Here is a 16,889-nt window from a genome sequence, read left to right on the forward strand (position 1 = left end):
CGCATAAGAGCAGCAGCTCAGCTTCTCGGCCAGAATCTACTCACCGAGAACCTGAGACTGTTCGCCGAAGCATCCTCGACCGACTCGGCGGCAAGGAACCGAGCGTGTACAGTCGCCTCTCGTTCCCTGCGGCCGAGGCCCAGACTTCCCAGCCAGGGACGAAAACCACTCCTACCTCTCTAAGAGGGCGGAGCGCGGTCCCTTCGGCCAGGAACAAGGGCAAGGCCGTTATGCTACCCGCCAGTTCGCCATTCGAGCAATGGATACTGGAAGAGCACGTGCCCACGGTTAAAATACCGTCGCACATCACATATGACGGGACCTCGGATCCGAAGGACCACGTGGCCTCGTATGAGACTCATATGCATCTTTGCCCCAGATCCGAAGCGACTTGGTGCAAATATTTCCCAACCAGTCTCAAGGGGGTCGCGCAAGCATGGATCTCCAAGGGAGTAAAGCAAGGCTCCATAACAGGGTGGGATGATCTGTTCTCCAAATTTAGGAGCAAGTTTTCCACGGCAAACCGCCGAGAGAAGACTACCGCAGAACTCATGAGTCTGCAACAGGGGGAAACCGAAAGCCTCCTAGACTATCTGACCCGTTTCAGTAACGAGTCATCCAGCGTCTCTCAGCTGGACCAGGGGCTAGCTGTTTTTGCAATGCAGAATGGCCTTCAGCCCGGGAAGTTCCTAGACTTCATGGTCATGCATACCTCGCAGACCTTGGAGGAAGCTCTGAATGCCTCGGATAAGTTCATCCGAGCCGAAGAATGGAACAAAGCGAAAACCCAACCTCAATTCGGGGGAGGGAAACAAAGACAAATACCCTTGTCTGAAGGCCAAGGCCATAAGGCAAAGGGAAAGTCAAAGGCCTCGGAGCAATCTTCAGCCAGCGACCCAAAGAAGGAAAAATCTGCCTCATACACAGGCAGATACGAGTCCTACACTCCGCTCTCTCTTCCACGCGCCAAAATTTACAGCGTGACGAAGGAGGAGCAGAGTTACCGAAAGCTGAGACCACTCCCAGAGTGGTATCAGCGAAAAAATAAAAATCAGTGGTGCGAGTTCCACGAGTCTCCGGGACACAACACTGAGGAGTGTATCCAACTGAAGGACCAGATAGAGGACATGGTTCGGAAGGGATACTTGAAAAAATACATCGCGGATCACCGCGAGAAAAAAGAGTCCGAGAAGTCAGCAAAGGACTCTCGGCAAGACCTCGACTTCCCCCGGAAGAACAGTAAAAAGCCGGAGGGGAAATTCTCTCCGATCAATGTTATCTCGGGAGGAATATGCTCTCGGAGGGAGCACAAGCGACACCTTCGGGCTTTGACTCACCAGGTGAACAACTCTCACATTCAGTCTCCCCAATCGCCGGTGCCGAACATGACGTTCACAGCCGCCGACTGCCGGGGGATAACGTTCCCTCACGAGGATCCGTTGGTGATCATCGCCACGGTGGCCAACCACGACGTCAGTAAGGTCCTTGTTGACGGTGGCAGCGGAGCAAACATTCTGTTCCGAAAGGCCTACAATCAAATCAAGCTGAAGCCCAAGCACCTTACGCCGGTACCCTACCCGGTATCCGGGTTCAACGGGGCTTCAACTTATCCAGATGGGAAGGTGACACTTCCTATCACCATCGGCTGCGATGAGGCAGCCAGGAACGTCATGATTGAATTTTTGGTCATTGACGCTCCTTCAGTGTACAACGTGATTTTGGGGAGACCCATAATTCATGAGATCCAAGGGGTCGTCTCAACTTATCATCAGCTGATGATTTACGTCTCAGACGCCGGCTTCCCCGAAAGGATACAGGGCAACCAAAAGGACGCCCGAAGGTGCAACTACCTCAAGCCATCCAGTAGTCGCCCAGATGACGACAAGGATGAGGAGGAGAAAGAAAAAGAAAGAGAGCCAAGCACAAAAAAGCCGAAAGGCCTAAGTGCTTCGCCCCAAGGATCTGAACCCAGAGGTAAAGGGCCCGAAAAGGAAAAGGCTAGCTCTTCAGCTGAACAGCAAGACTCAGAGAGCCAGCCGAAAAACAAAAAGACTGGGACACCTGCTGACATAGGCAGCAGGCCAGATTATGAAGAGTCCAGTCCATCAGCAATGGACATGGACCAACAGACTGAAACAGTTGAGTTGGCCGAAGGAGACGTTGAGAAATGTGTAACAATCGGGATGGACCTTGATCCGAACACCCGTTGTGAACTTATTTCAGCTCCTTCGGGACAACAGAGATGTGTTTGCTTTCTCGGCAACTGATATGCCCAGGATAAGTCCAGACCTCATCTCCCATAAGCTTAATGTTGACCCAACGTGTCGACCAATTAAGCAAAAGAAGCAGAATTACTCCGCTAATAAGAACCGAGACATCGCAGCCGAGGTCAAAAAATTGCTGGAGGCAGGCTTCATCGAACCTTGCCAATATCCAGAATGGCTGGCAAATGTGGTGATAGTTCAGAAGGCCAATGGTACCTGGAGGATGTGCGTTGACTTCACGGACCTAAATAAGGCTTGTCCGAAGGATTTCTATCCCTTGCCGAGGATCGATCAGCTAGTCGATTCGACAAGTGGCCACGCCTTGCTTAGTTTCATGGACGCATTCTCGGGGTATCATCAGATCTTCATACACCCCGACGATCGAGCAAAGACAACATTCGTCACGAACGCTGGGGTGTATAATTACAAAATGATGCCCTTCGGATTGAAAAATGCGGGGGCAACCTATCAAAGGTTGGTGGATCAAGTTTTTGCCGATCAAAAGGGCCGAAACATGGAAGTCTATGTCGACGATTCGATCGTCAAAAGCAAAAAACCTGAGGACCATGTTAAGGACCTGGCTGAAACTTTCGCCACCTTAAGAAAGCATCAAATGAAGCTGAATCCGAAGAAGTGTGTTTTCGGCGTGAAGTCAGGGAAATCCCTTGGGTTCATAGTCAGCAAAAGGTGGATTGATGCCAATCCCTCCAAAGTCAAAGCAGCGCTCGACCTTCCTGAGCCGAAAACAAAGCGGGATGTTCAGCGGCTCACCGGAAGAATGGCAGCCCTCTCGAGGTTCATTTCCAGAGCTTCGGATAAGGGGTTACCTTTCTTCAAAGCCCTGAAACTCCCGAAAACAAAAGAGCTCGTTTGGGAGGAAGAGCAAAAAGACGCCTTTAAGCAGCTTCGGGAGCATCTGGCTCAACTCCCAACGCTGGCTAGCCCAGCAGAAGGAGAAACTTTGTACCTGTATGTGGCCGTTAGCCCAGCCACCATCAACGCAGTACTGCTGAAGGAAGAAAGTAAAAGTCAGCAACCGATCTACTTTGTCAGTCATACACTGACGGATGCCGAGACTCGCTACCCTCTACTCGAGAAAGTCGCTTTCGCGGTAGTAGTAGCTGCTCGGAAGCTGAGGCCTTATTTTGATTGCCACAGATAGTGGTCTTAACTGATCAGCCGTTGGAAAAAGTTCTCGGCAAGGTTGAAAAATCTGGTAGGCTAGCCAAGTGGGCTTTTGAGCTCACCGAATTCAGCATCAGCTACCGTCCGAGGGCTGCCATTAAGGCTCAAGCTCTAGCGGATTTCTTGGCCGAATGCTCATACCAAGAAGCGCTAGACAATGAAAAGAAAGTCTGGACCGTGTTTACGGATGGATCTTCCACCGAAAACGGTTCGGGGGCAGGAGTAGTGATAACTTCTCCCGAAGGCAAATCCTTCGAGTATGCACTAAAATTTTCTTTTAAGGCCTCGAACAACGAAGCCGAATATGAGGCAGCAATCGCCGACCTAGAATTGTGCATCTCCCTGGAAGCCGATCATGTCTGCCTGAAAACAGACTCTCAGCTAGTTGCATATCAGATTAGCGGCAGCTACGAGGCCAAAGAGCCCTCCATGATAGCTTATCTTGCCAAGACCAAATCAGTCATTGCAAAGCTGAAAACTTTTGAGGTTCAACTGATCCCAAGGGGTCAGAATACTCAAGCCGATGCACTCTCCAAACTTGCCACTTCATCTCTTACCGAGCTGAACAGATCTGTATATGTAGAAGTGCGTCGAGAGAGAAGTGTCGACGAAGCACCTGAAGTGTGCTGCGCTGACCCAGAGCCTAGTTGGATGGACCCCATCCTAGCTTTCAAGCTTCGGGGAGAAACTCCCGAAGATAAAGCTTTGGCCTCCAAGATGAAGAGAACCAGCTCAAGGTTCATTGTCTTCAGGGGGGGACTTCTGAAAAAGTCCTTCTCAGCCCCATTACTGAAATGCGTGGGACCAACAGATGCCGATTATATCCTACGGGAGATTCACCTCGGCATCTGTGGGAACCACATTGGGGGAAGGACCTTAGCCCACAAGGCATTGAGGGATGGATATTACTGGCCCACCATGATCGCAGATGCTAAGGAGCTGGTCCGGAAATGCGAAAAATGTCAAAAATACGCTCCAGTTATCCACCAGCCAGCAAGGGATCTTCAGCCGATCCTTAATCCACTCCCGTTTGCCCAATGGGGACTGGATATACTAGGACCATTTCCAGAGGCTGTGTACCAGAAAAAATGGCTGATAGTTGGTGTTGACTACTTCAGGAAATGGATCGAGGCCGAAGCAGCTTCGAACATTACAGAGCAAACTGTCAGAAAATTTATCTGGCAGAATATCATTACTCGTTTTGGCATCCCGAGAGTATTTGTCTTCGATCATGGGAGGCAATTTGATAACTTACCATTGAAGCGGTATACAGATCAGTTCGGCATCAAACTGGCATATTCAGCGGTATGCCACCCGCAAAGTAACGGACAAGCCGAAGCTGCAAATAAACAGATCCTAAATGCCCTCAAGAAGAGGGTGGAAGATCAAAAGTCCAAGTGGCTGGAGGAGCTCCCTGGAACCCTTTGGTCCCTTCGGACAACTGAAAAAGAGGCAACGAGCTATTCACCTTTTGAACTGGTGTATGGTGCCGAAGCCGTTCTTCCAGTGGAAATTGGCTCTGAGAGCCTACGAGTGCACCACTTCTCGGCTGAGAATGAGCGACTGATGAGGGAATCTCTCGATTTCCTCGACGAAGTAAGAGACTCAGCCCGAGACAGAATGGCCGCTTATAAGCAGAGAATCAGCAAATTTTATAATCGAAGGGTCCATGCAAGGCCTCTTAAAATTGGAGACCTTGTCCTTCGAAATGCTGCTGCAGTTCAGAAAGGCCGAATCCATGGGAAACTCTCAGCTGCATGGGAAGGGCCTTATGAAATCTGTGATGAGCTTCAGCCAGGGACATACCGACTTCGGCAGTTGGATGGAACTGAGTTGAAAAATCACTGGAACGCTGATGTACTGAAAAAATATCATGGTTAAACCCTTCGGGGCAGGACAATCTTTGTAAGTACATTTTGAACTAATGAAAGGCCTTGGAGCCACCATTTATATAAATGTTTGCAACTTTTTATCCTTTCAAAGTTTTCTTGGTTCTATCTACTCTTTAAGGGTTTTTTATTCAGCCTCGTCTGAAACCTTCGCCTTCAGGTAACTGGGTTTCAGATTGCTGACAAAACTCGTCTTTTTAAAGAACACTGGTCTTTCAGCTGAAGTCAAGCTTCAGTAAGATTTGTTCTCCAAAGACATGAGTCCATGGACAATTCTGGGATATTGCCTTAACTGAGCCTTGTATCCCAGAAAGCCATTATCCGAAACATTGCCTTCAGTTGGCCTTGTGTTTCGGATATCCATTTTTCAATGATAGACAAAAAATCAAGGATAACAGCGACAGTTGGAAATTGTTTATTCAGCCTCGTCTGAAACCTCCGCCTTCGGGTAACTGGGTTTCAGATTGCTGACAAAACTCGTCTTTTTAAAGAACACTGGTCTTTCAGCTGAAGTCAAACTTTTGTAAGACTTGTTCTCCAAAGACATGAATCCATGGACAATTCTGGGATATTGCCTATCCCAGAAAGCCATTATCCGAAGCATTGCCTTCAGTTGGCCCTGTGTTTCGAATACCCATTTTTAAGAAATAAAGAAATTGTTTATTAAGCTGAAGCCATACTTCAATTTCTGGGGGGGCAAAAAGCACTACCAGTGCAAGTTTATGTTCAGCAGAATTGAAGAAACAGTAAAGCACTCAAAAACAAAGCAACTGAAGAAAAGAACATCAAATTAATAATTTATGCTCAGAAATTGAGCTACAAGTTCAAATAAACTGTATCGGCAGCCGCCCACAAGCGGAAAATAACAGCTGCCGAAATACGTACAGAAGCAAAAAAATAAACTGTTTTGTACGACAAGGCAAGCTGAAGCAAAAAACAAACAAGGCAAAAAAATTCAGAAAGCGGCAAGTCTAAAGTTGAGCGCATGATGAACCGCAAGATTCTGAAGACGACTGCCCGAGTTCCTATGCTTCAGCCCGAGGATCAGACTGGTCAGCATTGTTGAGCCCCATGGTGGTCTCAGCCCCAGCAGCAGAAGAAGCAGGCTTTGCACTCTGCCGAGCCTCCCTTTCCCTCTGTTCAGCCTCCAACTCCATTCTCTCAGCTTCTTCTTCGGCTTCCTCAGCCTTAAGGATTTCAGCTTCGAATGGAGTTGCATACTTCATATGAGGGTCTTCGGGATTCTGGACCCATTCAGCACATTTGGACCAGTCCAGCTTCGGCTCAGCATGAAGGCAGACTCTTCGGCACACTCTGAACCCGTTTCTGAAACCCATTTCATATTCTTCCTGGGTATAGACACGGACTTTGAGTAGAGCCTCAGCATCAGCCAACTTCTTCTGGGTCTCCTCCAAGTCTTCCTTGGATTTCTTCAGCTCATCGGCGAGCTTGGAGGAGGAACCTTTCAGCTCATTCAGCTCCTGCTGAACTTGGGAAGCCTCTGTCTGAGCCTGGGCCACTTCTTCCTTTTTGGCCATCAGCTGATCCTCAGCTTCTTGGAGCTTAGCTCTCTGAGCTTCAGCAACAGCAGCAGCCTCTGAGAGTTGGACATCCCTGGCCTGGAGCATCTCTTCAGCAGCCATTCTGCTGGCTTCAAGAGCTTCTAGCCGTTGCTGCACTTCAGCTTGTGCAGCAGCTCCTTCCTGGATTCGGCTCTCAAGGGTAGCCTTGAATTTGGAGATGTCCACTCCCATGTGCTCTTGGAGGAATTTTTCCCCTTCCATCAGTGGGGGAAAAACATCCTTCTCCATAGCGTCGCAGAAGGTTTTGAAGGCTTCAACAACTTTTTTCTCGTATTCCTCACCCTTCTGCTGCTTCTCTTCAGCTGTTGCTTGCTTCAGCTTAGTAAGCTTTAACTCCTCTTCGGCTACCTTTTTGTCGTGCTCGGCAGCGTCTACCCTATCTTGTAGGGTATCTATCAGCTCTACAGTGAGAGTTTGATTGTGCACGAACTGAAAACAGGAGCACAAGTTAAAATAAAAAATAGAGCTGAATTTTAGAGGAGATAAAGGCAAGGAAAATCACCTGCATCATCAGCAGTTGGTTAGACCTGGCTGGGTCAGGAACTGATCTGCTGGATTCGCCCATCCCAGCAGTGGCCTTCAGCGACCAGATTCTTGCCCTATCTACTTCGGACGTGCCAACAAAATCGCCGAAGTAGGCTGCAGCACCTTCTCGGTTCTGACCCCATATGAGGTCCCAGATGTGATCTGGGATTGGAATTCGGGGGGCCGAGAAACCCATTTCTCCAGATTGCAGAGTCTGGAAGGAAAGAAAGGATGACGACGGAGCTTCTTTAACTTTGGATGGCTCAGCATCCTCCTTCTCAGAAGAGTCAATTATTATGACCTCTTCTTCTTCAGGGGTGAGGACGAAAGCCTCAACCTCTCTTGCAATGTCTGCCGTGAAACCCTCAGCACTGGGCATCACGGCATCCTCATTCTTGTGCTCAGCAGCACTCTCCTGAACTTCTTCTTGGACCCCTCCCTTAGATTCGGGAGTTTTCTGATCCACCTCTATCTCAGGAGGTGGCGGGGGGGGGGGGGTCTTTGGAGGTGATTGAGGTGGTGGCCGGGGAACCCTCGGCGATCCATTGCCTTCCTCGGGTTCCCTTATTTCAACGCCGATGGTCATCGGCCTCCGCTGAAAGTCATGCGGGCCGATGATGGCCATTATTCGGCGCCTTTTCTGAAGCGGCTGCTCGTCCATGTATGAGTCTGGAAGCTCACCGAGGTCTTCAGCAAAGCCTCGTCTTCTTCAGCTGCCCTAGCTGCAGCTTCTTCTTCAGCAGCCCTGGAGGACCCTTCTCCTCCTTCACAAGCTTCAATAACCCGTGCAACCTCTTTGGCCGTACGGGCAGCTTCAGCTTCTTTGTCCAGCAGCTGAAACCAGGGATCTCTCTTCTTCCACCAAGGCTTCTGCCTCTGATACAGAGCAACAACCTCAATTTGGAAGTGGGAAGAGTCTAGATGAACTTCCCTATGCCTCGGTTCAGTGATAGAGGGGGCCCGATCAGTTACAACTCGTTCTCGGTTGACGCCAAGACGAGCGTAGTTAATGCCGACGTTGGTCTCGTCCCGCTCTGAAAAAGAAAAGGGTAAAGGTCAGTTCAGTTAGGTTGGCACAGCATAAAAAAGCGAAGTGAGAGGAGAAAAAGAGATAATTAAAAAGCCTCGGCTCCAGCCGAAGAAGCTTACCATCCTTAAACTTTCGGCTGAGGCCAACAGCTGCTAGCATGTTCTCTTGGAAAACATAATGCGTATCGGGGAGCCAAGTCTCCGGGATATGCTGCATTCGGCCGCTGCCCCCCCGGTTCGGCAGTTTGCCGAAGATATTCTGTTGATTAAGGTTTGGATCTGGGCCGTTATCTGCGGGGGGACCTAGACTTCCCATGTCGGGATCATGCTCAGCAAGGTATCGGGGAGCGCTGAAGACGCAAGGGTGGCCCGGGTCCGTGGGTGCCCTAACCCAAATCCATTGACCTCTCCAGTCCTTGTCTGAAGAGTCGTTCGGCCACATGGTTAGGTACTGGGGCCGAGACTCAATCCGGTACCACCTAGAACCATGACTTCCGTGCCCACTTTGAATATTTGGCACTAGCTGATGAAGCTTTTTGAAGCAGTGCAGGTTCGGCACATACCTGAAGAACTTGCAGACCCATAAGTATGTCATCACCCTTCGGATGCTAGTAGGAGTTAGCTGACATAGGGAAATATTGTAATGGATCAGCAAGTCTCGGACGAATACGTCCAAAGGGAACCTCAGCCCATACTGAAGTTGTCTTGTGTACACCCCCACATACCCCGGGGGTGGACGATGGATTCTATCGGATGCCACGGGCATTCGGCACCAATACCCATCAGCTTCAAGGATGCCGTAATGCAACTCAATTTGTTCGGCAAACCGATACTGTTCGGCATTCTCCACCCACCATGAGTAGGGGCGGTTCTTTATCATGGCCGAAGCTACTTCGGCATCCTCCCACTCTGAAAACCCGGGGAGGATATCCCAAAGGACAGCGGGAACTTCATCGTCCCGCCCAGAAGCGCTCGGCCCCTCCGTTCTCTGAGGAGGAGCCGAGGAAATTGGAGTCTCCCTAATCCCTTCAGCAGGGTCAGACTCTGCTCTTTGTCCATTCCAGGTCCCAATCCTGTTCCTAGGATCGGGAATTGGCCTTGCTCTTCTTGGAGCACGGGCTCTACCCCTAACTCCTCTCGCCATTGATAATTTCGAAGAAAAAAGTCGAAACAAAAAGGGAAGGAGTTCGAATTCGAAGAAAAATAAACTAAAATCAAAGGAATTTACCTTAATCTGAAGCGAAAGTTGCCGATTTACGAATTCGTAGTGGCAAGTCTCAGTTTCTAAGCTTAATGCTCGGGGAATTTGCGAAGTTTTGATGCGGGTTCTTGGGTTCTCTCGAGAATTCTGGGTTTGTGTTGGTGAATAAGTGAGGAGAGATGACGCGCCTCTGATTATATCTCCAGAAATGGGAATACGGGGAGTCCGCGTTTCAATTTCTCTTAAATACCCCACTAAGTAACCGTTAAACACACGACCTTGCGATTAAACTTCCCATTATCCGTCCAACTTCCACAATCATCCGCCTTAACCGTTGTTATCTCATTAATTACAGTTTAAATTCAAATTTTTGGATTAATTAAATCATTCACTTCCCTCCTTTTCTGATTAAATCAAACCCGACCCGTCATCCTTCCAAATCGGGTCTGGGGGCAAGTTGTTTGGGTCCAATTTAGTCCAATTGGGCTTAGGCATTAAATGATCCAATTAAAAGCCCAAGGTCAAGGTTCATCTCTCCAATTGTGCTAAAGTCAAAGATCAGTCCTCAAGGCAAGCCAATTGGGCTAAGGCCCAACTTCTCCATGTATGAAGAGGTATAAAAGCCATCAATATTACATTTGTACATTCATTCAAGCAAAGCCTCAAGCAATTAATTCTCTTGCATAGTGTTCTCTTTCTACGCACTGTACTGACTTTAGCATTGGAGGGGCCTTCCTCGGCAACACCCCCGAGGCTAGTTTACGTGTGTTTACTGTGCAGGAAACCTTCGGCCCAACATTTCTTGGATCGAATCTAGTCTTCTCCGCTTCATCGGACCTTCGGCAAGGTCCCATTGTTTTCACCCGAAACAATTACTATGAAAAACCAATACAAGAATTGCCCGTACTTGCGGTACAAGTCACTAGGTTCGCTTGTGGCGGCCTTAGTGTAGGGATATGTATGTCCCACGTAGTTGCAGACGGGAAGGGTACATTCCATTTCACCGACGAATGGGCTAGGCTTGCTCGAGGCGAGCCACTACTAGTAACACCTTTCCTAGATCGTCGAGTCTTACAACCTGAAAATGTGGATGAATCTACATCAAAAGCACAAGTTTTAGATGGCAAAAACTTGAGCATTTATAGTCAGCTTGGTTTAAGCGAAAAGGGTTATAAGAAGGTTACTCCTACCTTCGTACATTTAACGAAGGATAAAAGAGGTTGCTAATAAGAAAACCATAGATAATAAAAATGGCGACCATAGAGTCGATTTGAAATTATTACTTCTCGTGTTTGGAGATACGTGACCAAGGCGCGGGAGCTGAAGGGTGAGGACATCACTACCTTAGTAGTTTCCGATGATACGCGAGCTCGTTTGGATCCACCATTACCATCAAGGTACACTTTCGGTACCCCTTTTTTTTTTTTTTTTTTTTTAGTAACATATCAAAAACAAATTTTAATTTATCAAGAAATATGTTGTTAACTACGAGTAATTATTACTATAATTCTATAAAGATACATAATATCTGAAAATTTTATTGTAGTCTTATGACTTTTGACTACCACAATTTTTTAAAATTGGATGGTTAAGATTATTTGTTTTTTGATTTATTTTTAATTAGTAATTTTAATTAAAAATCATTTTAAATTATTTTTTATTTTTCTAAATTTCAAAAATATTAAAAAATAATTTCTAGACGATAACAATATATTTAAAATAATTTTAAAAAATTATTTTTAATTAAAATTACTAATTAAAAATAATCAAAAAATAAATAATCTCAACTGTTTATTTAAAAAATTGTGATAGTCAAAAGTCATAAGACTACATTGAAATCATAATATAAGTTTTGTTTCGTGTTTTTTTTTTTTAATGATTAACGTACTAGTGTATTGGCATATGTGTCAGATATAACTTTATCAATTATTTTTAGGAAAATTCTCAATGGTAGCTATGTAATTTTGCACATTCTCAATGGTAACAAAATATTTGGCAAATTTTCTCAAATAACATTACTTTTTACAAGTTTCCCAAATATAACAATATTTTTATAATTAACAACTAATTAGCTTAATTAAACAATAAAATAACCTAATAACTAACAAAAAAACCAGCCACCCTGCTCCCACCCCCTGCCACCGTGCTCTCCACCTCGGCCACTGCGCGCCGGCACGTACTAAGCCTGAAACCGCGCTTTAACACCGGCGACACCTTACCTCGAGCCTAGCGACACCTTACCTCGACCCCAGACACCGACCGAACCACCACTCTTCCTTCTCTTCATTCATCCGTATTCTGTAAACCCTAACCCTAATCTCCCCTCTCTCTCCTCCAAACATCTTCGTCTATCTTCCAATTCTTCCATGGATTGCTCAATAGCGATTTTCAATCACGTTGTGTGCTCAATCGAAACCCTAGATTTTTAATTTGGGGGTTTAAGGGTTTTGAGTGGTGGTTTAAGGGGAGGAACGGAGTGGAGACGGCAAGGGGTGGGGCGAACCGTGTTCGCCAGCTCCGGGGAGGGGGTTTTGGCGTCGGTCGGTGGAGAGGGAGAGTTTTTCGAGGGGAGGGGGTTTTAGGGAAGGGAGCAAAGTGGTGGTTCAGGGGTCGGGGTCGAGCTAGGTGGGAAGTATAGTGGTGGTTCGAGGCCGCCGGCGCGCGGTTTTAGGGGTAGTATGCGCCGGCGCGCGGTGGCTGAGGTGGGGATCAGGGTGGCGGGGGTGGGGGCAGGGTGGCTGATTTTCCTTTTTTTTACTTTTAGTTAGTAATTAGGTTAATTTTTGTTTTTTCTTTTTTTTGAAAAGAGGTTAATTTTTGTTTAATTAAGCTAATTAGTTGTTGATTACAAAAATATTGTCATGTTAGAGAAATTTATCAAAAGTAATGCTATTTGAGAGAATTTGTAAAAAAAATTTATTACCATTGAGAATGTGCAAAACAACATAGCTACTATTGAGAATTTATCTTATTTTTAAACTTATGATATATTGTTACTTCGGAAATGGTATTATTCACGTTGAGATAACAAGTAGCGTGGAGGAGCTGATTTCAGAACCTCTAAGCTATGCTTGTAATAAAATAAGGGAAGGAACAAGCAAGGTTAATAACGAATATGTGAAGGAACACATAAAGTTCTTTAAGAACCAAGAGAGTTTAACCAAGTATCAATTCATGGATAATCGAGTGAAAGTTGAATGCCTTTCGTTATTTGACGACGACCATACTGTAGCCGTTGTGAGTTGGTTGAATATCGGAGGTCTTGGCATCGACTTTGGGTGGGGAAAGGAGGTTCATATGGGGCCTCCTTTAGTTTATGCACCTGATGGTGATGTTATTCTTACTCAAAAAGACGATGGATCTATTGTTGTTAGAGTTTGCGTGCAATCTAATTGAAAATTTCAAGAATACATTAGTCTTATGTGAGCCAATATGTTTGATGAAGTTTCTTAAAACTACCTCCGTTAAGTATTAGTTGTAACTTTTAAGTATTATTTGTGAGATATTAAATATTTCAAAATTACTACTAATACTTAATGGAGGTAGTAGTAAAGTATGTTATTATTTTATGGGTTTTGCTTAGATGAATAAGTTCTTTCATAATTTGCTTGTGAGAGATTTTGTATCTGGTATCGTTAATATTTGTATTGTATTTTGCTTTCTATCTAAGAGTTATTTTCAGCTTCCTTTGTAATATTTTTTTTATGGATTTGCCCTTTATGTTTTCCTTGTAAATGAGTAATCTATTAACCTATACTAAAAGCAAATCCTTCTATGACACTTGTCATTACCTTGTAAAATAATTTCCCGCCTTTTTTGCTTTTTTTTTTTTTTTTTTTGCCAAATCTTTAAGTATACTATTTATATCTTGTGATATTTTCTTTCCAGTTTAACAATCATATTCCATATATTCCCAAATAAAATATTTTTAAATATATTTTACATACTTTATATTTTGTAATATTATTGTCAAAAATATTTTGTAATATTACGGGATTTTAACCTAGTTAAAACTATTTATAAATATCTCTTTTTATTTCATGGGTGCGGCTAATTAACTATATATGGTATAATATATTCCTAAAAATATATATTATATATATGAAATTTTCAATAGCATTTGATAAATAAATCTTACTTTATATATTCTTAAAAGACAAATAAGTTATTCAAATATTTATCAAAATGAATAAAGTTGAAGCAAAGTTTGTTAAAAGAATAAATGTAATCAAAGGGTTACGAGTGTGTATTGCGTGTTGGATACAAATACGATGATCATAGAAGTACCCATCCATCATAGCTAGTAGCCTTGTTGGGCTTTTCTTAAAAAAACAAAAAAAAAAACCTCACATGACTATATTTTGTCCAACATATAAAATATAAAACAATAAAGAAGGTCAAATGCATGCTACAAAGACGTGAATAGTGTAAATTTTCAAGTATCAATAACATAATATTAAAACAGACACCAAGAAGAGCGCGCCCCCATTGATCTTGTTGATCAATTTAACTTGTCAATCAAAATGACTCTTTTGTAAATAAAGTGAACAACAAACATCCACATAAGGGGGCCTATGAATGATGGCAGTAAGTCAGCTGCTAAGTAGGAGTGCAATTGATTTAACGTACGTTAGAGTGTGCTGTAGCCATTGGCGGACCTGGCCTTGTGCATGGTGAGTCAAATGACTCACCATTTCTAAGTTTTTTTTAAAAAAAAACAAAAAAAAAAAATTATTTTCTTTGGTTGATTTTGTTGTTGTTTGTTTGGTAAACTTTGAACCTTTTGTTAATGTTGTTGGGATTTTGGTGAAATTTGAACCTTTTTGACCATGTGAATTGTAGTCAGTGTTTATTTAGGGTGTTTAATGATGTCAATTATGTCTGTCAAATTGTCAATACACCATTGGCTTTGGTAGATTTATATGGGGTTTTGCATATGTGCTGATTTGATTGGCGATTCGGACGATTGCTTATGATATAGTCGACCCACCCTAATGATATAGTCAATTATGTCTGTCAAATTGTCAATACACCCTAATGCTTGTAAAGATTTTAATCTTGTGAATTATTAGAGAGCTAAGTTTGTCATGTTGTCAAAATTTTTTTTATATATTTGGTTATCGATTGTGACTCACCAGTCGGAAATTCCTGGGTCCGCCACTGGCTGTAGCCGAGTCCGTTAGTGCTGTAGTCGAGCGTTACCGTCAAGTTCTTATGTCATTGATTTGTCTTATTTATATCCACATATCATGTTCATCTTTTTTGGTGTCGAAAATTCAAAATCCACACTTCTTATCCATTGTTCTAGCAAGTGATTTCGCAACGAGGCTTGATGTGAGTGATTTTGGTATCTTATCAATCGGAGTGTTGGGTAAGTCGAATACAAACTAAGTTCATTTTTTATTTTTTCAAAACTCTACTAGTCAAAACTTTGTTAATCCTCACACAAAAATGTTAGCAATTTAGGTAGATAATAATGATTTTACTTGAATCATATCATCCTTATTAACAAAACGATTCATGTTTATTATGCATAATAGTTTTGTGGCGTATGTAAGTTCGGTTATTATTTTACTTTTTAGCATATTAGGTTGTAGATGTGCGCGATTGAAGAATGTAGATATTATAGCAATTTTAATCATTTAGTCAGTTACATACTTGATTAGTTGATTATTGTAGATCATGTTTACTTGGTGCATTTACATGACTTGTACATCTTGGTTGATGACAAACGTGCCAAATATATACTTGAAACATTAAATATTAAATTAAATAGTTAATTAAGGCAGAATACATCAAATTTACATAAAGTAAAATAACAAATACATTTGTTTAATACAAAAATACGCCCAATTTGAGGTCACAATTTGGGTAATATCAATACATGAATTTAATAAACAAAAAAAATTGAATACTTAAAAGGGGAGTAGGTGCATCGATGAGATATGGGGTAGCTGAGGAGATAACGGCCAAAATTGACGTAACGGTGCGATAGATCAACCTTGGAAACGTTGTTACTCAAGCATATACACGTAGACGTGCGAGAGTGGCAAAGCTGTTGAGTCAACATAAATGCTATTACCCAAATGCCCCAGATTTAATGATAGAAAAGACTGTTTTATCCTGTTAATTGACGAAACAAGTTGATCAAATTGATCAACTTGTATTTTGCGCGAAATCACAGTTCCAAACCTTCTGCAAGTGTGCACACTTTTGGATTTCTTCAAAGCTTTTGGTCGATTTTACGGACTCATCTTTAGATATCACCTGCATAGACATTAGACAAGGCAAATCATGCATTATTTACATCAGAGGATCTATGATTAGCAATTGCCTGAACAAGTAAGCTGTACATACCCCAGTACCGCTGCAAGGGGCATCTAATAGCACTTTATCACATGAATTAATTCCGAGCACTTGTGGGAGCTAAATGCAAGAGATCCGTGTTAACTAGAAAGTTCAAATCAAAATAAGTAATTATATGATATAGTCTATGAAAATCATTTAAGTTAGAACCATAAAGTATACTGATACTGTGAGAATATACAAGAGAAGACAGCTCTAAATTATAATCTGAACAAATTAAAGCAAATTTTTTTGCAAGTACAAGAATCAGACCTCTCTTCCATCATGCGGCTAATATTTGCTGATAAAGAATGGAGCCTCTGCTTCTTCATTTCATTAGCAAACACGAGTTTTACGTATTAGGAAATTCAGAAAAAACCATCACTACCAAAGAATAGTTGAATCATGAGCTAGCACACCTTCAAGGTCTTAGTTCTTATGCAAATAGGATGAGGCTTTTCAAAGCCTTCAATAAGGCTCAATAGATCCAACTGGAAACATCTGCTCAAGACGAACAATGATAAAGCTAAGCAAAATACAACATCAATAAAATTTACATAAAAATAAAGCCATATTAATGCACCTCCACCAACATCCCAATAAGGAACTCGTTGTAACCATAGTATGAGGACAAGTCCATCTTCAGCCGCTCAATGTAAGTATTCCTCCCTGCCCCATGTTTTTGCCTCAAAGCCTTAAAGTTTGAAAGCACCCGCACAACTAAAACCATCGAAATAGATATTGAGCATAAACAACTTGATACAGAAAATGAAATAAACCTGAATTGTAAAATGTAAACAAAGAATAATACATGCATCAAAAATTAATACATGTTACTAGTTTTGCTCAACATACTTTGTTTTATCCT

At 43.3% G+C, this 16,889-nt stretch overlaps 1 pseudogene; it reads left to right on the top strand.

Annotated features, from left to right (window-relative positions):
* LOC110728354 overlaps positions 1-13,102 on the top strand; it is a 31,886-nt pseudogene extending 18,784 nt beyond the window's left edge.
* The last annotated feature ends 3,787 nt before the right edge of the window (positions 13,103-16,889 follow it).

The sequence above is a fragment of the Chenopodium quinoa genome, unplaced genomic scaffold, assembly GCF_001683475.1.
Source record: "Chenopodium quinoa cultivar QQ74 unplaced genomic scaffold, ASM168347v1, whole genome shotgun sequence".
NCBI classification, from domain to species: domain Eukaryota; kingdom Viridiplantae; phylum Streptophyta; class Magnoliopsida; order Caryophyllales; family Amaranthaceae; genus Chenopodium; species Chenopodium quinoa.